Here is a 21,744-nt window from a genome sequence, read left to right as displayed (position 1 = left end):
GAAATCCCAAGAAAAGGGCTCTAAAATGTGGTGGCCACTAGGGTTGAGCGAAACGGGTCGAACATTTTCAAAAGTCGCCGACTTTTGGCTAAGTCGGGGTTTCATGAAACCCGATCCGACCCCTGTGCGGGGTCGGCCATGCGGTACGCGACTTTCGCGCCAAAGTCGCGTTTCAATGACGCGAAAAGCGCCATTTCTCAGCCAATGAAGGTAAACGCAGAGTGTGGGCAGCGTGATGACATAGGTCCTGGTCCCCACCATCTTAGAGAAGGGCATTGCAGTGATTGGCTTGCTGTCTGCGACGTCACAGGGGCTATAAAGAGGCGTTCCCGCCGACCGCCATCTTACTGCTGCTGATCTGAGCTTAGGGAGAGGTTGCTGCCGCTTTGTCAGAAGCAGGGATAGCGTTAGGCAGGGTCCATTAACCACAAAACCGCTTGTGCTGCAGCGATTTGCACTGTCCAACACCACCCTCGGTGTGCAGGGACAGTGGAAGTTTTTTTTTTTTTTTTTTTCCCCTCAGCGCTGTAGCTCATTGGGCTGCCCTAGAAGGCTCCCTGATAGCTGCATTGCTGTGTGTACGCCGCTGTGCAAACCAACTGCTTTTTTCAAAGCACAAATCCTCTTGTTCCTTCCTTTCTGCACAGCTATCTTTTTTGTTTGTCCACACTTTTTATTTCATTTGTGCATCAGTCCACTCCTTATTGCTGCCTGCCATACCTGGCTGAGATTACTGCAGGCAGGGAGATAGTAGCTGCCTGCCATACCTGGCTGAGATTACTGCAGGCAGGGAGATAGTAATTGTAGGACATTCCCTGTTTTTTTTTTTTTTTTTTTTTTTGGTGGGAGATTAAGATTGGCAATTTGGCATTTCTGCTAGAGTGCCATCCCTGTGTGTGCCATCTCTCTCACATAGTGGGCCATAGAAAGCCTTTTCATTTTTCTGTATTTTTTTTTGTGGGGTGTATAAATTCTCCCTGATAAAAATACAGTGGGAGATTAATATTGGCCTTTGGGCTTGTGTGCCAGTCCTGAGTGTGCCATCTCTCTCACAAATAGTGGGCCATAGAAAGCCTATTTTATTTTTTTTGGGGTTTTATAAATTCTCCCTGAAAAAAAGGGAGATTAATATTGGCCTCTGGGCTTGTGTGCCAGTCCTGAGCGTGCCATCTGTGCCAGCCCTGAGCGTGCCATCTCTCTCACAAATAGTGGGCCATAGAAAGCCTATTAATTTTTTTTTTTGGTTTTATAAATTCTCCCTGAAAAAAAGGGAGATTAATATTGGCCTCTGGGCTTGTGTGCCAGTCCTGAGCGTGCCATCTGTGCCAGCCCTGAGCGTGCCATCTCTCTCACAAATAGTGGGCCATAGAAAGCCTATTTAATTTTTTTTTTGTTTTATAAATTTTCCCTGAAAAAAGGGAGATTAATATTGGCCTCTGGGCTTGTGTGCCAGTTGTGAGCGTGCCATCTGTGCCAGTCCTGAGCGTGCCATCTCTCTCACAAATAGTGGGCCATAGAAAGCCTATTTAAATTTTTTTTTGGTTTTATAAATTCTCCCAGAAAAAAAGGGAGATTAATATTGGCCTCTGGGCTTCTGTGCCAGTCCTGAGCGTGCCATCTGTGCCAGTCCTGAGCGTCCCATCTCTCTCACAAATAGTGGGCCATAGAAAGCCTATTTTATTTTTTTTGGGGGTTTTATAAATTCTCCCTGAAAAAAAGGGAGATTAATATTGGCCTCTGGGCTTGTGTGCCAGTCCTGAGCGTGCCATCTGTGCCAGCCCTGAGCGTGCCATCTCTCTCACAAATAGTGGGCCATAGAAAGCCTATTTATTTTTTTTTTTTGTTTTATAAATTTTCCCTGAAAAAAGGGAGATTAATATTGGCCTCTGGGCTTGTGTGCCAGTTGTGAGCGTGCCATCTGTGCCAGTCCTGAGCGTGCCATCTCTCTCACAAATAGTGGGCCATAGAAAGCCTATTTAAATTTTTTTTTGGTTTTATAAATTCTACCAGAAAAAAAGGGAGATTAATATTGGCCTCTGGGCTTCTGTGCCAGTCCTGAGCGTGCCATCTGTGCCAGTCCTGAGCGTCCCATCTCTCTCACAAATAGTGGGCCATAGAAAGCCTATTTTTTTTTTTTTTTGGGTTTTAGAAATTCTCCCTGGAAAAAAAAAGGGAGATTAATATTGCCCTTTGGGCTTGTGTGCCAGTACTAAGCGTTCCATCTCTCTCTCTCTCTCTCTCAGTCAGTGGGCCATAGAACGCCTATTTTTGGTTTTATTTGTTTTCTAAATTCTCCCTGAAAAAATCATTTTATTTTATTTGGTTTCTAAATTCTTCCTGATAAAATCACATTTTTTTTATTATTTTTTTTTCTAAAGTCTCCCTGAAAAAAAAAAAAAAAACAGTGGGAGATTAATATTGGCCTTTCTGCTTGTGTGCCAGTCTTGACTCCTGGGTGCGTCATCTCTCAGTCAGTGGGCCATAGAACGCCTATTTTTGGTTTTATTTGTTTTATAAATTCTCCCAGAAAAAATCATTTTATTTTATTTGGTTTCTAAATTCTTCCTGATAAAATCACATTTTTTTTATTATTTTTTTTTCTAAAGTCTCCCTGAAAAAAAAAAAAAAAAAACAGTGGGAGATTAATATTGGCCTTTCTGCTTGTGTGCCAGTCTTGACTCCTGGGTGCGTCATCTCTCAGTCAGTGGGCCATAGAACGCCTATTTTTGGTTTTATTTGTTTTATAAATTCTCCCAGAAAAAATCATTTTATTTTATTTGGTTTCTAAATTCTTCCTGATAAAATCACATTTTTTTTATTATTTTTTTTTCTAAAGTCTCCCTGAAAAAAAAAAAAAAAAACAGTGGGAGATTAATATTGGCCTTTCTGCTTGTGTGCCAGTCTTGACTCCTGGGTGCGTCATCTCTCAGTCAGTGGGCCATAGAACGCCTATTTTTGGTTTTATTTGTTTTCTAAATTCTCCCTGAAAAAATCATTTTATTTTATTTGGTTTCTAAATTCTTCCTGATAAAATCACATTTTTTTTATTATTTTTTTTTCTAAAGTCTCCCTGAAAAAAAAAAAAAAAAACAGTGGGAGATTAATATTGGCCTTTCTGCTTGTGTGCCAGTCTTGACTCCTGGGTGCGTCATCTCTCAGTCAGTGGGCCATAGAACGCCTATTTTTGGTTTTATTTGTTTTATAAATTCTCCCAGAAAAAATCATTTTATTTTATTTGGTTTCTAAATTCTTCCTGATAAAATCATATTTTTTTTATTATTTTTTTTTCTAAAGTCTCCCTGAAAAAAAAAAAAAAAAACAACCAAAAAAAACAGTGGGAGATTAATATTGGCCTTTCTGCTTGTGTGCCAGTCTTGACTCCTGGGTGTGCCATCTCTCTCTCTCTCTCTCTCTCTCTCTCTCTCTCTCTCTCTCCAATTGTGGTCCATAGAAAGCCTATATTTTTTTTCCTTGATTTGGGTTCTAAAATCTACCAGAGAAAATAACTACATCAATCATTGGTAGAAAAATATTGGCCTCTGGGTTTGTGTGCCACTCCTGACTCCTGTGTGCGTCATCTCTCAGTCAGTGGGCCATAGAACGCCTATTTTTGTTTTTATTTGTTTTATAAATTCTCCCTGAAAAAATCATTTTATTTTATTTGGTTTCTAAATTCTTCCTGATAAAATCATATTTTTTTTATTATTTTTTTTTCTAAAGTCTCCCTGAAAAAAAAAAAAAAAAAAAAAAAAAAAAAACAGTGGGAGATTAATATTGGCCTTTCTGCTTGTGTGCCAGTCTTGACTCCTGGGTGTGCCATCTCTCTCTCTCTCTCTCTCTCTCTCCAATTGTGGTCCATAGAAAGCCTACATTTTTTTTCCTTGATTTGGGTTCCAAAATCTACCAGAGAAAATAACTCCATCAATCATTGGTAGAAAAATATTGGCCTCTGGGCTTGTGTGCCACTCCTGATTCCTGTGTGCGTCATCTCTCACTCAGTGGCCCATAGAAAGCATATAGTTTGTTACATTTGTTTTCTAAATTCTCCCTGCAAAAATCTTTTTTTTTTTTTTTGGGGGGTTTCTAAAGTGTTCCTGAAAAAAATAAAAATAAAAAAAAAATAATAGTGTGACATTAATATTAACATTTGTGCTTCAGTGACAGTCCTGCGTGTGGGGCATCTCTCTAATTTGCAGCCACCAAAAAAAGAGTGTGTAACATTGGGCCTGATTTTCGCTGTGGTCTCACCAACCTGTAAAGGGGTAGCTAAATCATACTGAAGTTATAGCTCACCGTGTAAGTTGTGTGACTGCAACAAATAACGTTAGTTTGGTTACGTTTTTAAAACAATGAGGAAGTCTAGTGGAAGAGGTCGTGGCCGGGGGCGTTCATTGTCAGCTGGTAATGAGGGTAGTGGTAGTGGTGGAGCATCAGGTGGTCGTGGGGGAAAAAATATTGCACCTAAGTCTGGAGCTGTGGAGCCAGGTTCGTCGTCCGGCTACACAAGGCCTCGAACGCTCCCTTTTCTGGGATTAGGAAAACCGCTTTTAAAGCCGGAGCAGCAAGAGCAAGTTTTGGCTTATCTTGCTGACTCAGCCTCTAGCTCTTTTGCCTCATCTCGTGAAACTGGTAAAAGTAAAAGCAGCGCGTCGTTAGTGGATGTTCACGGTCAGGGACAAGTCACTTCCTTGTCCTCTTCAGCAAAAACAACAACAGAGAAGAATGCAGCAGGCGACACAACGGGTTACTCCATGGAGCTCTTTACACATACCGTCCCTGGCTTAGAAAGTGAAGCAGTTAACAGTCCATGCCCATTACAAATTGAATCTGACATGGAGTGCACTGACGCACAGCCACAGCCAGACTACTATGCTGGTCCTTTGACTCAGACCACAACATTGCCCTCGCAGGGTGCTGATCAAGAATCAGACCCTGATGAGACTATGTTGCCCCATCACGAACGCTATACCACCGAACGACACGGTGACACAGACGAAGTTGCGCAGGAGGTACAAGAAGAGTTATTAGATGACCCAGTTCTTGACCCCGATTGGCAGCCATTGGGGGAACAGGGTGCAGGCGGCAGCAGTTCTGAAGCAGAGGAGGAGGAGGGGCCGCAGCAGGCATCAACATCGCCACAGGTTCCATCTGCCGGGCCCGTATCTTGCCCAAAACGCGTGGCAAAGCCAAAACCTGGTGGAGGACAGCGTGGCCATCCGGTTAAAGCTCAGTCTGCAATGCCTGAAAAGGTATCCGATGCTAGAAAGAGTGCAGTCTGGCATTTTTTTAAACAACATCCAATTGATCAGCGCAAAGTCATCTGTCAAAAATGTTCTACTTCCTTAAGCAGAGGTCAGAATCTGAAAAGTCTCAATACTAGTTGCATGCATAGACATTTAACCACCATGCATTTGAAAGCTTGGACTAACTACCAAACGTCCCTTAAGGTTGTTGCACCCTCGGCCAATGAAGCTAGTCATCAACGCAACATCCCTTCCGGCAGTGTAGGACCACCATTTAGCGCACCACCTGCTGTATCTGTGCAGGTATCTTTGCCAGGCCAAAGCAGTCAGGGTCAGGGAATCACCAGTTTCGTAGTAGGAAACACTGCATCTAGGGCACCGGCGGCAACAATACCATCTCCCACCGTCTCTCAGTCTGCCATGTCCACCGGCACCCCCGCTAGTTCCACGATCTCCAGCTCTCCAGTCCAGCTCACCCTACATGAGACTATGGTTAGAAAAAGGAAATACTTAGCCTCGCATCCGCGTACACAGGGTTTGAACGCCCACATAGCTAGACTAATCTCGTTAGAGATGATGCCCTACCGGTTAGTTGAAAGCGAAGCTTTCAAAGACCTGATGGACTACGCTGTACCACGCTACGAGCTACCCAGTCGACACTTTTTTTCCAGAAAAGCCATCCCAGCCCTCCACCAGCATGTTAAAGAGCGCATCGTCCATGCACTCAGGCAATCTGTGAGCACAAAGGTGCACCTGACAACAGATGCATGGACCAGTAGGCATGGCCAGGGACGTTACGTGTCCATCACGGCACACTGGGTAAATGTGGTGGATTCAGGGTCCACAGGGGACAGCAAGTTTGGGACAGTTCTGCCTAGCCCACGGTCTAGTAAACAGTTGTCTGTAGCCGTTCGCACCCCCTCCTCCTCCTCCTCCTCGTCCTCCTGCAGAAGCAAGAGCTCGTCCACAGACCGCAGTCGCACAAACACTCCATCCGCACCTGCCACTGTTGCACACCAGGTCTCCCATTATGGGGCAGCTACTGGCATACGTCAGCAGGCTGTATTGGCTATGAAGTGTTTGGGCGACAATAGACACACCGCGGAAGTTCTGTCCGAGTTCTTGCAGCAAGAAACGCAGTCGTGGCTGGGCACTGTAGATCTTGAGGCAGGCAAGGTAGTGAGTGATAACGGAAGGAATTTCATGGCTGCCATCTCCCTTTCCCAACTGAAACACATTCCTTGCCTGGCTCACACCTTAAACCTGGTGGTGCAGTGCTTCCTGAAAAGTTATCCGGGGTTATCCGACCTGCTCCTCAAAGTGCGTGGACTTTGCGCACATATCCGCCGTTCGCCTGTACACTCCAGCCGTATGCAGACCTATCAGCGTTCTTTGAACCTTCCCCAGCATCGCCTAATCATAGACGTTGCAACAAGGTGGAACTCAACACTGCACATGCTTCAGAGACTGTGCGAACAGAGGCGGGCTGTTATGTTTTTGTGGGAGGATACACATACACGGGCAGGCAGTAGGATGGCAGACATGGAGTTGTCAGGTGTGCAGTGGTCGAAGATTCAAGACATGTGTCAAGTCCTTCAGTGTTTTGAGGAATGCACACGGCTGGTTAGTGCAGACAACGCCATAATAAGCATGAGCATCCCCCTAATGCGTCTGCTGATGCAAAGTTTGACGCACATAAAGGATCAGGCGTCTGCACCAGAGGAAGAGGAAAGCCTTGATGACAGTCAGCGATTGTCTGGTCAGGGCAGTGTACATGACGAGGTACCGGGCGAAGAGGAGGTGGAGGATGAGGAGGATGATGGGGATGAGTATATTTTTAATGAGGAAGCTTTCCCGGGGGCACGGGAAATTGGTGGCGTGGCAAGGCCGGGTTCTGGTTTTTTGAGGGACACAAGTGACGTAGATTTGCCTGCAACTGCCCCTCAACCAAGCACAACCGCAGATTTGACAACGGGAACTTTGGCCCACATGGCGGATTATGCCTTGCGTATCCTCAAAAGGGACACACGCATTACAAAAATGATGAACGATGACGATTACTGGTTGGCCTGCCTCCTTGATCCTCGCTATAAAGGCAAATTGCAAAATATTATGCCACATGAGAACTTGGAACTAATATTAGCAACAAAACAATCAACTCTTGTTGACCGTTTGCTTCTGGCATTCCCTGCACACAGCGCCCGTGATCGTTCTCACACGAGCTCCAGGGGCCAGCAGACCAGAGGTGTTAGAGGGGCAGAAATCAGAAGTGGCGTTGGCCAGAGGGGTTTTCTGACCAGGTTGTGGAGTGATTTTTCTATGACCGCAGACAGGACAGGTACTGCAGCATCAATTCAAAGTGACAGGAGACAACATTTGTCCAGTATGGTTACAAACTATTTTTCATCCCTTATCGACGTTCTCCCTCAACCGTCATTCCCATTTGATTACTGGGCATCCAAATTAGACACCTGGCCAGAATTGGCAGAATATGCATTGCAGGAGCTTGCTTGCCCGGCAGCTAGTGTCCTATCAGAAAGAGTATTCAGTGCTGCAGGTTCAATACTAACAGAAAAAAGGACTCGTCTGGCTACCCAAAATGTAGATGATCTAACCTTCATTAAAATGAACCACAACTGGATTTCAAAATCTTTTGCCCCACCCTGCCCGGCTGACACCTAGCTTTCCTATGAAAAGGTCTTGCCTGTGGACTATTCTGAATGACTTTTCCAATCTCGTAATTTTCTTCACCTGATTGTCCAGCATACGACATGTTTCCACCTCACGAAATGGCCAAACTCCCCACACGGGGCCGTGCTATCGCCACTTTGCGCTTGGACCCTTGAGAGTGCTGTTTGTCTGAAGAGGTGGGTGTGGCCGCTTTTGGTCGACGGCACTGCCACTGGGTCCCTCATAGTACAATAAAGTGTCTCTGGCGGTCAACGTCAGACACACCGTTGTAATATGAGGGGCCCTGTGCCTGTAACGCCGGCCACAAGACAGTTCCCCCCCCCAGCTCAAACAGTGCTCTACCACTAGCAAAATTATCTCTCACAGCTTCACCAATGTGTAGTCTAGGCGCTGACATCCTTCAATGCCTGGCACTGACAATACCATTGTTTTGACATTTTTGTTATGTTAGGCCTTCGAAGCCTGTCTGCGGTCCCTTCTTTCTACAACTACTACACTGACCAGGCCACTGCTGGCCGTGTTACCCTGGAACCAATTTAAAAGTGCCTACAGTCAGCCCAATTTTGTTATGTTAGGCCTTCGAAGACTGTCTGCCGTCACTCCTTCCACTAGACTTCCACTGACCATACACTGCTGCCCATGTACCCCTGGAACCAATTTAAAGTGCCTACAGCCAGCCCAATTTTGTTATGTTAGGCCTTGGAAGCCTGTCTGCGGTCACTCCTTCCACTAGACTTCCACTGACCAGACCACTGCTGCCCGTGTACCCCTGGAACCAATTTAAAAGTGCCTACAGCCAGCCCAAGTTTGTTATGTTAGGCCTTGGAAGCCTGTCTGCGGTCACTCCTTCCACTAGGCCTCCACTGACCACACCACTGCTGTCCGTGTACCCCTGGAACCAATTTAAAATTGCCTACAGCCATGTGTTATTATTTTAGGCCTTCGATGCCTGTCTGCGGTCACTCCTTCCACTAGGCCTCCACTGACCACACCACTGCTGTCCGTGTACCCCTGGAACAAATTTAAAATTGCCTACAGCCAGCCCAATTTTTTTATTTTAGGCCTTCGATGCCTGTCTGCGGTCCATTCTTTCAACTACTACTACACTGACCAGGTCACTGCTGCCCGTGTACCCCTGGAACCAATTTAAAATTGCCTACAGCCATGTGTTATTATTTTAGGCCTTCGATGCCTGTCTGCGGTCACTCCTTCCACTAGGCCTCCACTGACCACACCACTGCTGTCCGTGTACCCCTGGAACCAATTTAAAATTGCCTACAGCCAGCCCAATTTTTTTATTTTAGGCCTTCGATGCCTGTCTGCGGTCCATTCTTTCAACTACTACTACACTGACCAGGTCACTGCTGCCCGTGTACCCCTGGAACCAATTTAAAATTGCCTACAGCCATGTGTTATTATTTTAGGCCTTCGATGCCTGTCTGCGGTCACTCCTTCCACTAGGCCTCCACTGACCACACCACTGCTGCCCGTGTACCCCTGGAACCAATTTAAAATTGCCTACAGCCAGCCCAATTTTTTTATTTTAGGCCTTCGATGCCTGTCTGCGGTCCATTCTTTCAACTACTACTACACTGACCAGGTCACTGCTGCCCGTGTACCCCTGGAACCAATTTAAAATTGCCTACAGCCAGCCCAATTTTTTTATTTTAGGCCTTCGATGCCTGTCTGCGGTCCATTCTTTCAACTACTACTACACTGACCAGGTCACTGCTGCCCGTCTACCCCTGGAACCAATTTAAAATTGCCTACAGCCATGTGTTATTATTTTAGGCCTTCGATGCCTGTCTGCGGTCACTCCTTCCACTAGGCCTCCACTGACCACACCACTGCTGTCCGTGTACCCCTGGAACCAATTTAAAATTGCCTACAGCCATGTGTTATTATTTTAGGCCTTCGATGCCTGTCTGCGGTCACTCCTTCCACTAGGCCTCCACTGACCACACCACTGCTGCCCGTGTACCCCTGGAACCAATTTAAAATTGCCTACAGCCAGCCCAATTTTTTTATTTTAGGCCTTCGATGCCTGTCTGCGGTCCATTCTTTCAACTACTACTACACTGACCAGGTCACTGCTGCCCGTGTACCCCTGGAACCAATTTAAAATTGCCTACAGCCATGTGTTATTATTTTAGGCCTTCGATGCCTGTCTGCGGTCACTCCTTCCACTAGGCCTCCACTGACCACACCACTGCTGTCCGTGTACCCCTGGAACCAATTTAAAATTGCCTACAGCCATGTGTTTTTATTTTAGGCCTTCGATGCCTGTCTGCGGTCCATTCTTTCAACTACTACTACACTGACCAGGGCACTGCTGGCCGTGTTACCCTGGAACCAATTTAAAAGTGCCTACAGTCAGCCCAATTTTGTTATGTTAGGCCTTCGAAGACTGTCTGCCGTCACTCCTTCCACTAGACTTCCACTGACCATACACTGCTGCCCATGTACCCCTGGAACCAATTTAAAGTGCCTACAGCCAGCCCAATTTTGTTATGTTAGGCCTTCGAAGCCTGTCTGCGGTCACTCCTTCCACTAGACTTCCACTGACCAGACCACTGCTGCCCGTGTACCCCTGGAACCAATTTAAAAGTGCCTACAGCCAGCCCAAGTTTGTTATGTTAGGCCTTGGAAGCCTGTCTGCGGTCACTCCTTCCACTAGACTTCCACTGACCAGACCACTGCTGCCCGTGTACCCCTGGAACCAATTTAAAAGTGCCTACAGCCAGCCCAAGTTTGTTATGTTAGGCCTTCGAAGCCTGTCTGCGGTCCATTCTTTCAACTACTACTACACTGACCAGGTCACTGCTGCCCGTGTACCCCTGGAACCAATTTAAAAGTGCCTACAGCCAGCCCAAGTTTGTTATGTTAGGCCTTGGAAGCCCGTCTGCGGTCACTCCTTCCACTAGACTTCCACTGACCAGACCACTGCTGCCCGTGTACCCCTGGAACCAATTTAAAATTGCCTACAGCCAGCCCAATTTTTTTATTTTAGGCCTTCGATGCCTGTCTGCGGTCCATTCTTTCAACTACTACTACACTGACCAGGTCACTGCTGCCCGTGTACCCCTGGAACCAATTTAAAATTGCCTACAGCCATGTGTTATTATTTTAGGCCTTCGATGCCTGTCTGCGGTCACTCCTTCCACTAGGCCTCCACTGACCACACCACTGCTGTCCGTGTACCCCTGGAACCAATTTAAAATTGCCTACAGCCAGCCCAATTTTTTTATTTTAGGCCTTCGATGCCTGTCTGCGGTCCATTCTTTCAACTACTACTACACTGACCAGGTCACTGCTGCCCGTGTACCCCTGGAACCAATTTAAAATTGCCTACAGCCATGTGTTATTATTTTAGGCCTTCGATGCCTGTCTGCGGTCACTCCTTCCACTAGGCCTCCACTGACCACACCACTGCTGTCCGTGTACCCCTGGAACCAATTTAAAATTGCCTACAGCCAGCCCCATTTTTTTATTTTAGGCCTTCGATGCCTGTCTGCGGTCCATTCTTTCAACTACTACTACACTGACCAGGTCACTGCTGCCCGTGTACCCCTGGAACCAATTTAAAATTGCCTACAGCCATGTGTTATTATTTTAGGCCTTCGATGCCTGTCTGCGGTCACTCCTTCCACTAGGCCTCCACTGACCACACCACTGCTGCCCGTGTACCCCTGGAACCAATTTAAAATTGCCTACAGCCAGCCCAATTTTTTTATTTTAGGCCTTCGATGCCTGTCTGCGGTCCATTCTTTCAACTACTACTACACTGACCAGGTCACTGCTGCCCGTGTACCCCTGGAACCAATTTAAAATTGCCTACAGCCATGTGTTATTATTTTAGGCCTTCGATGCCTGTCTGCGGTCACTCCTTCCATTAGGCCTCCACTGACCACACCACTGCTGCCCGTGTACCCCTGGAACCAATTTAAAATTGCCTACAGCCAGCCCAATTTTTTTATTTTAGGCCTTCGATGCCTGTCTGCGGTCCATTCTTTCAACTACTACTACACTGACCAGGTCACTGCTGCCCGTGTACCCCTGGAACCAATTTAAAATTGCCTACAGCCAGCCCAATTTTTTTATTTTAGGCCTTCGATGCCTGTCTGCGGTCCATTCTTTCAACTACTACTACACTGACCAGGTCACTGCTGCCCGTCTACCCCTGGAACCAATTTAAAATTGCCTACAGCCATGTGTTATTATTTTAGGCCTTCGATGCCTGTCTGCGGTCACTCCTTCCACTAGGCCTCCACTGACCACACCACTGCTGTCCGTGTACCCCTGGAACCAATTTAAAATTGCCTACAGCCATGTGTTATTATTTTAGGCCTTCGATGCCTGTCTGCGGTCACTCCTTCCACTAGGCCTCCACTGACCACACCACTGCTGCCCGTGTACCCCTGGAACCAATTTAAAATTGCCTACAGCCAGCCCAATTTTTTTATTTTAGGCCTTCGATGCCTGTCTGCGGTCCATTCTTTCAACTACTACTACACTGACCAGGTCACTGCTGCCCGTGTACCCCTGGAACCAATTTAAAATTGCCTACAGCCATGTGTTATTATTTTAGGCCTTCGATGCCTGTCTGCGGTCACTCCTTCCACTAGGCCTCCACTGACCACACCACTGCTGTCCGTGTACCCCTGGAACCAATTTAAAATTGCCTACAGCCATGTGTTTTTATTTTAGGCCTTCGATGCCTGTCTGCGGTCCATTCTTTCAACTACTACTACACTGACCAGGGCACTGCTGGCCGTGTACCCCTGGAACCAACATCAGAAAATATAAAAATAAGTATTTTGCTTATAAAAAAGAAAATACTGGTGAGATATCAAATGCAGACATTTTAACATTAAAAACAAACACACAACTAAAATCTGGTACAGTACTAAAAATGGCCACCAGCTACAATTACTTTCTCCTGCAAGTAGTTAACTGAAAGTTTTTTTAAATTGAAAACACACATATGGCATCCACCGAGTGTTGTCCTGTCGCGTCTTCTTTATATTATTGCCGAGAAGATGCAAAATAATGAAAATAATAAAATCATTAATTACCAAAATAATAGAGAAAGTCAACACCACATTGCAAATAAACATTCATTCCAAATAAAGAAGCAGGGCGCGTCCGAGGGTGAGTATATACCTAATAAGAATCTAATCACCCTCGGACGCGCAATGCTTATTTCCAACAGCCTTCCTTCCTAAGAATCAGCCCTTCCGTCGTGTAGAGAGACGTTGTGTTACACTCCAAGGTGTTCCCCAGGTTGCCTTTCCTGAGCTTCGATCTTCCGGCTCTCGTTTAGTAGTTCTTGGAAACTACACTGCATTAGGCCTTCAAATTGGGTATGGGGTGTAGAGAGAGGGTGTGTTACACTCCAAGGTGTTCCCCAGGTTGCCTTTCCTGAGCTTCGATATTCCGGCTCTCGTTCAGTAGTTGTTGGAAACTACACTGCATTAGGCCTTCAAATTGGGTATGGGGTGTAGAGAGAGGGTGTGTTACACTCCAAGGTGTTCCCCAGGTTGCCTTTCCTGAGCTTCGAAATTCCGGCTCTCGTTTAGTAGTTGTTGGAAACTACACTGCATTAGGCCTACAAATTTGGTATGGGGGAAACATTGGCGCATCTGCGGTCCCTCCTTCCTCTAGGCCTCCACTGACCTGTCTACTGCTGCCCGTGTTCCCCTGGAACCAATTTTAAATTGCCTACAGGCAGCCCAATTTATTATGTTAGGGCTTCGAAGCCTGTCTGCGGTCCCTCCTTCCACTAGGCCTCCACTGACCTGTCTACTGCTGCCCGTGTACCCCTTGAACCAACATCATAAAATTAAAAAAAAAGGATTTTGCTTATAAAAAAGAAAATACTGGTGAGATATCAAATGCAGACATTTTGACATTAAAAACAAACAAACAGCTAAAATCTGGTACAGTACTAAAAATGGCCACCAGCTACAATTACTTTCTCCTGCAAGTAGTTAACTGAAAGGTTTTTTAAATTGAAAACACACATATGGCATCCACCGAGTGTTGTCCTGTCGCGTCTTCTTTATATTATTGCCGATAAGATGCAAAATAATGAAAATAATAAAATCATTAATTACCAAAATAATAGAGAAAGTCAACACCACTAGTGTTGAGCGATACCGTCCGATACTTGAAAGTATCGGTATCGGATAGTATCGGCCGATACCCGAAAAATATCGGATATCGCCGATACCGATATCCGATACCAATACAAGTCAATGGGACATCAAGTATCGGAATGTATCCTCATGGATCCCAGGGTCTGAAGGAGAGGAAACTCTCCTTCAGGCCCTGGGATCCATATTAAAGTGTAAAATAAAGAATTAAAATAAAAAATATTGTTATATTCACCTCTCCGGCGGCCCCTGGACATCAGCGGGAGGATCCGGCGTCCGGCACGGCTTCTTTCTTCAAAATGCGCGCCTTCAGGACCTGTGGAATGACGTCCCGGCTTCTGATTGGTCGCGTGCCGCCCATGTGACCGCCACGCGACCAATCAGAAGCCGCGACGTCATTCCTCAGGTCCTAGAAGGCGCTCATTCTAGGACTTTAGCTGAGGAATGACGTCGCGGCTTCTGATTGGTCGCGTGGCGGTCACATGGGCGGCACGCGACCAATCAGAAGCCGGGACGTCATTCCACAGGTCCTGAAGGCGCGCATTTTGAAGAAAGAAGCCGTGCCGGACGCCGGATCCTCCCGCTGATGTCCAGGGGCCGCCGGAGAGGTGAATATAACAATATTTTTTATTTTAATTCTTTATTTTACACTTCCGATACCGATACCCGATATCACAAAAATATCGGATCTCGGTATCGGAATTCCGATACCGCAAGTATCGGCCGATACCCGATACTTGCGGTATCGGAATGCTCAACACTAAACACCACATTGCAAATAAACATTCATTCCAAATAAAGAAGCAGGGCGCGTCCGAGGGTGAGTATATACCTAATAAGAATCTAATCACCCTCGGACGCGCAATGCTTATTTCCAACAGCCTTCCTTCCTAAGAATCATCCCTTCCGTGGTGTAGAGAGACGTTGTGTTACACTCCAAGGTGTTCCCCAGGTTGCCTTTCCTGAGCTTCGATCTACCGGCTCTCGTTTAGTAGTTGTTGGAAACTACGCTGCATTAGGCCTTCAAATTGGGTATGGGGTGTAGAGAGATGGTGTGTTCCACTCCAAGGTGTTCCCCAGGTTGCCTTTCCTGAGCTTCGATCTTCCGGCTCTCGTTTAGTAGTTCTTGGAAACTACACTGCATTAGGCCTTCAAATTGGGTATGGGGTGTAGAGAGAGGGTGTGTTACACTCCAAGGTGTTCCCCAGGTTGCCTTTCCTGAGCTTCGATATTCCGGCTCTCGTTTAGTAGTTGTCGGAAACTACGCTGCATTAGGCCTACAAATTGGGTATGGGGTGTAGAGAGAGGGTGTGTTACACTCCAAGGTGTTCCCCAGGTTGCCTTTCCTGAGCTTCGATATTCCGGCTCTCGTTTAGTAGTTGTCGGAAACTACGCTGCATTAGGCCTACAAATTGGGTATGGGGTGTAGAGAGAGGGTTTGTTACACTCCAAGGTGTTCCCCAGGTTGCCTTTCCTGAGCTTCGATCTTCCGGCTCTCGTTTAGTAGTTGTTGGAAACTACGCTGCATTAGGCCTTCAAATTGGGTATGGGGTGTAGCGAGAGGGTGTGTTACACTCCAAGGTGTTCCCCAGGTTGCCTTTCCTGAGCTTCGATCTTCCGGCTCTCGTTTAGTAGTTCTTGGAAACTACACTGCATTAGACCTTCAAATTGGGTATGGGGTGTAGAGAGAGGGTGTGTTACACTCTAAGGTGTTCCCCAGGTTTCCTTGCCATTGCTTCGGTCTTCCGACTCTCGTTTAGTAGTTGTAGAAAAGTACACTGCATTAGGCCATACAAAATGGGTATGGGGTGGAGAGAGATGGTGTGTTACACTCCAAGGTGTTCCCCAGGTTGCCTTTCCTGAGCTTCTATCTTCAGGCTCTCATTAAATTGTGGTTAAATGGAACAACTGCATTTGGCGTACTAGTTGGTTTGGGGCCTACTATCGGTGTCTGCCACTCCTTGCTGTTCTCCTCCACTGAACAAAGCTGTGCCGCCTGTTTACTACGGTTGCCAATTTTGAACTGCATTTCGACTACTTACTGATTTGGCCCTACTCTCTGTGTCAGCCTCTCATTCCAGTTGTCCTCCACTGCAATGCCCCCTGGTTATTCCTGTGTTACCAATTTTGAACTGCATTTAGCCCACTTTCTTCTTTGGGCCTATATCTGTGTTTCCACTTCATCGTGCCCATTGCCCAGCCAGTGATAGATGAGTCTGCTGGTACATTGACCCATAACGCAACATTCCCCGTGCACGCTACACAACAACATTGTGACCCTGCTGAAAGTCAGGTTGCTCTTCCCGCATACCATACCACCTTACACGGGGACAAAGAGGAAGGTGCAGATGAAAGTGCAGGTTCCTTCATCAGGTGGGGGGAGGAATACTAGTTGGCGACGTCACTGGCACAGGGCCTCTCATAGTACGCAAAAGTGTTGCTGCCGGTGGGAGGCGCCCCCGCCGTGCAAACACACCGCTGTACTTTGAGGGGCCCTGTGCCAGTGCCAATGCCAACGAGTGGGCCCCCCCTGCTTGCTCAGGTTCACAGCACTTGCAAAGTTGAAATACTTACCTCTCCCTGCTCCACTGCCGTGACGTGGTCCAGATTTCCTGGGCCCACTAATTACTTGAACCAGCCCTACCCCCCACAACTTTAGCCAAATGACCCCCAATTTCAAATGCCTTCCAATTATTATAAGGTAAATTACGCTTGACAAGCTTCATTAAGAAGAATGGATGGTTTTGACATTAAAATGGGCACTCTAGGTGTTTTCCTGGCCCCCACTCACTGCCGACTATGCTGCCCCATTGACTTGCATTGGGTTTCGTGTTTCGGTCGATCCCGACTTTACGTCATAATCGGCCGATTTCACTCGACCCGACTTTGGACATAGTCGGGTTTCGCAAAACCCGGCTCGACTCTAAAAAGGTCAAGGTCGCTCAACTCTAGTGGCCACAAATGAGCACCACTGCTTTAATCATCATCTATGGGACTGATTGAGAGAGCCAAGAATAGTGCTCAATTATCCTCAGAAGTTACTTTGATAATTAATCGAATGGTGAAGTTTTATAGAGTCCAGATATTCCCAAGGTAGGTGATAACTTATTAATTACTAAGGGTCTGTCTGAAGGGACCCCCCACTGATCAAAAGGATAGGTGATAACTTGCTGTATGCTAAGACCCCCTTTGAAACTGAGAACATGTTGTGACCACAAATGAGCGCCAATGCTCTATTCATTGTCCATGGGACTGGTGGAGATAGCCGAGGACAGCACTGAACTATCTTCAGCAGTCCCTTAGATAATTAACGGAGCAGTGGAGTTTTTAGGAGCTCAGATATTCACAAGGTAGGTGATAGGTTGCTGATTGTTAAGGGTCTGAAAGCTGAGACCCCCTCTGATCCTAAGAACAGGGCTCTAAAATGTGGTGGCCACAAATGCATGCCACTACTCAGTTCATTGTCTATAGGACTGGTTGAAATAACCGAGAACAGCGTTCAACTGTTTTTGGCAGTCCCATAGACAGATAATGGAGCGGTGGAGTTTTTTAGAGCCCAATTATTAGGATTGGTGGGTTTCCCAGCCGGCAGACCCCCAGCGGTCTACAAGTTATCACCTATACAGACAATGAAGGGAAAAAAAAATGTTCAGGTACTGTACTGTGGTATCATTAAACCTCTTCTAGCCGTCTTTCATTCATATATTAAATGTAGGACTATGACTGAATAATGGATGTATTTAATGATATCGCAATGAGTTTTATCAAATCAATGCTATATTCCTAGGGCAGTTCTGAAAACAATAAGGTCTGTTGTAGGAAGGAAAAATAAAAAAAAAATTAATTATTGATTTCCTTGCCTGGAGATTTATTAAAAAAAATGTTTCCTTGACTTAAAACTTAGAGCATGGCCATCAATACACATACATAACCAGTGAGAGTTATATATCTGGTGACTAAAAGACTGCGGAAAGGTTAAGGATGTGAAAAATCAGTACAATCGTTGTTGGGAAGAACAGAGACAGTCATCTCTTAAGTCTTCTAGAACAATAGAAATACGGAACTTCTGGGAAATTTTATAAGAGAAGATTCTGCAAAAACTTACACAAGTATAGCAAGTGTCATGAGAACGATTGCTACCTGCTATATGTAGTTCATTTTAATGCAACATTCTCATACCTTAAAATGGAGAAGGAAATTGTATCGAAGTCTTGTCAATTTGTAGCCAACAGAAGATGCTCCATGGATGAAATGCAGTGCCACCTGGGAAAGAAAAGCTGGCATTAACGACGGGCACCCCTCAATAGAAATATAATCAATATATCAATATCATCAATAATACATCAATAATCAATATAATCAAAGCTATGGAGGAAACAGGCCCCCTTTTGATGTCCCCCATTCACAGCACAGACAGAGAGAGATTCTTGCTGTTCTGTCTTTATGTAGCACATGTTCAAAAACAGCAGCAGCATCATGAAGAACATTCTACAGCAGTACTGAGCGATGTAGCTGTGAATCCAGCTCTAAGACGAAAGAAAGAATTCCTTTAAAACCAGTAACACCTTTGATGTGTGTCTTTGCCTATCCCACTGCGCCTCCACTTTTGAAAGACTTTAATAAGTAACCGTGATCTGGTCCCCCAGTGAGCTGGCAGGCCATTTTTTTTTTAGCAAGATTCACTTTAGTGTTTTGGATAAATGAGTTCTGGAGGCAGAAGAAGATGCGGCTCATAAGTATATGATATAATACAATATTGCTTGTACAATGGATTTATGCAAGGATTCTTGAAACAAGAGTGACTATATCAGACTCCTTGAAAGAGGGTATGCAGGACATTATTTTCCCTCCTATAGTACTAAACACTTATTGGCAGGTAATTATCTGCCTGAACTGCCTAGCGATGATCTCTCTCAGCTCAGAGCAATCACAGATGACTCTCTCGCTTCTTGTGACATCACGTTAACAGAACAGTTCCTTCTCTTCAGCTCTGCTTTGTCGACAGGATGTAACTGTTGACGTCATGTTGATTAACAGCTGACTCTGTCTAACGCAGAAGGGAGTTGGCGATTAATCAATATGACTTGGTCAGGGATGTCCCGTCAACAGAGCGGAGCCGAAGAGAAGGAACTGCTCTGTCAACAGCAGAAGAATCGAAGCCTGCTGTGGACCAGGACTGCTGTGAGCCGGGAGAGATTGTCACAGGGCTGGACATTCAGGTGGTCAAGCAGGCGCATTGTAAAAAAAAAGTTGCGGAACCTTAAAAACAGAGATAATTGGGCTCTGTATTTATTTCTGATTGACTTAGGCATCTGGTCATCTTCAGTCTACAACTTTAGACTTCTTTAATGAAACTTGGATGGATTGACCGGGTGCTGGGGGATGGGGAGTGCAAACAAGTCAAGCCTAGCTATGGTTGCAGATCATGTTTATTAATTATTTAGATTTCCATTCGGTAGAAGAAAAAGAACCTTTGATTTACAATATCTAAGAGAGGACATTTACAATGGAATGTTCTATGAATGTGTATCGCCATAATAAAATATGAAGACATTCAAAATAATAAAAAAAAAACAATTTTCAATAATTAAGTTCCATTGATTATTTGAATATTATATTGGGATCAATAATTGTAAAAAACTGTTTTTTACTGGGCTAGCCCCTGTAGACAGTCACGTAACTTGAAACTCATGGACCCCAATGCGAAAGCTACAATGGGGCCCCCCAATTATTGCAGGTCTTTTTATAGGCACCTTTTTGGGCCCCTTTAGGCTCCGGGGCCCGGGTATGATTGTAACCCCTTCACCTATTGTAGTTGTGCCCCTACAGGTAGAATACTTCCCCAAACGGTTCACCTTTCTAAAAAAAGCAATAAGTAGACCGAATTCCATAAATTGCAAACATCAATTATCATATTTGGAAACATCAGTTAAAATGGGTAATTTAGCTGCAATGTTACACTTTCCTAAAACAAAAGAATGAATTTCACGGAAGCCTGAATCCATCTATTTTAATTTGTGTTATTATTGCCAGCTCGAAATGTTTTGTGTTTCTCGGTAGACTCTACAGCCCCAGGTGCTCTCCTCTCCGAGATATTGGCCAAAAAAAAACATCGTACTCCACTGAACGTATCCTCGAAGTTCACCCGAAAAACCTGGGTGAGACGACCAGCCGAGGGAAAGCATATTATTGCAGCAGGTGAGGATATCACACCTGATGTTATACCGAGTCGCGGAGCTCGGGGTGTACAGCGGGAACATTAATTATTGTCTAGAACACATTTTCAAAAGAAGCCTATTGCTTAGTACCATCGCTCCACATTAGTCTAGGCACTAAAAACAAAATAGAAAGCTGCTGATAGTTCAGAATACAGAGAGGTACGGTGAGATCCGGCATTGAAGGACTTTAATGTCTGTGCCCTGCAGGCTCTGATAAGCATACTGTATTTCATTCATAATTATAAATTGTATTCGTATAATTACTGACACAGTCAGTGAGCAGAGAAGGAGCTGAGATTGTATTCATCCTTTTCACTTTTCAGAACAGGAGTAATTAATGCTGAGATCAGCAGTTGGAGCCATCGGCGAGACACTTTATTATCATTTTTGCTCAAGTCAATCTCTGGGTAATATTAAAAATACATATATGAAGTGTGGGCAGAGCCGTCTTCCAGACTTGGTTTCTTGGCTTTGCGGCTATCACATATCTAATGTCTGCATTATGACCATGGCAAGCACTTTTCTCATGACTCATGCCTTATTACATATCATATTATAGCAGCTTTTCCCACAGCTATTTTTTGGTTAAGGCAGGTCTGGCATGTGCCCTCTTTGTGCCAGACCCCTAATGTTTGACCTACTCAATCCTCTTATATGCAGGACGGCTTCTTCTTGCAATTTTCTTTAAGATAACTACACTTCCAGCTCTATTACATATCAGAGCACTTGTTCCTCAATTCTCCTATGTGCTACACCACTGCTTACCCAGTTCTTCTACGTACGAGACTGACGTTTATTTAGTTTTCCTATGTAAAAGACCATTGATAACTTTCCTTTGTGCCAGACCACTGTCTATCCAGCTCTCCTATGTGTCAGACCACTGTCTATCCAGCTCACCTATGTGTCAGACCACTGTCTATCCAGCTCTCCTATGTGTCAGACCACTGTCTATCCAGTTCTCCTATGTGTCAGACCTCTGTCTATCCAGCTCTCCTATGTGTCAGACCTCTGTCTATCCAGCTCTCCTATGTGTCAGACCACTGTCTATCCAGCTGTCCTATGTGTCAGACCTCTGTCTATCCAGCTCTGTAATGTGTCAGACCACTGTCTATCCAGCTCTCCTATGTGTCAGACTACTGTCTATCCAGCTCTCCTATGTGTCAGACCACTGTTTATCCAGCTCTGTAATGTGTCAGACCACTGTTTATCCAGCTCTCCTATGTGTCAGACCACTGTCTATCCAGCTCTCCTATGTGTTAGACCACTGTCTATCCAGCTCTCCTATGTGTCAGACCACTGTCTATCCAGCTCTCCTATGCGTCAGACTACTGCTGTGCCCGATAACTCCCTACACATCCCTCCTATGAGCCAGGCCACTACTTACTCATCTTTCCTATGTGTTATAGTAATGCTTATACACCAGACTGACATTTAATT

At 45.4% G+C, this 21,744-nt stretch overlaps 1 protein-coding gene across 2 annotated transcripts in view; it reads right to left on the bottom strand.

Annotated features, from left to right (window-relative positions):
* ELFN1 (extracellular leucine rich repeat and fibronectin type III domain containing 1) overlaps nucleotides 1-21,744 on the bottom strand; it is a 620,268-nt gene that overhangs the window by 175,232 nt on the left and 423,292 nt on the right. For both annotated transcript variants that reach the window (XM_069734323.1, XM_069734324.1), the window contains exon 4: nucleotides 18,269-18,352. The gene's annotated coding sequence lies outside the window, so the exon portion shown is untranslated. The remainder of the gene's footprint in view (nucleotides 1-18,268; nucleotides 18,353-21,744) is intronic.

This window comes from Ranitomeya imitator, chromosome 7, assembly GCF_032444005.1.
Source record: "Ranitomeya imitator isolate aRanImi1 chromosome 7, aRanImi1.pri, whole genome shotgun sequence".
NCBI classification, from domain to species: Eukaryota; Metazoa; Chordata; class Amphibia; order Anura; family Dendrobatidae; genus Ranitomeya; species Ranitomeya imitator.
This window is presented reverse-complemented; position numbering and strand designations above follow the sequence as displayed.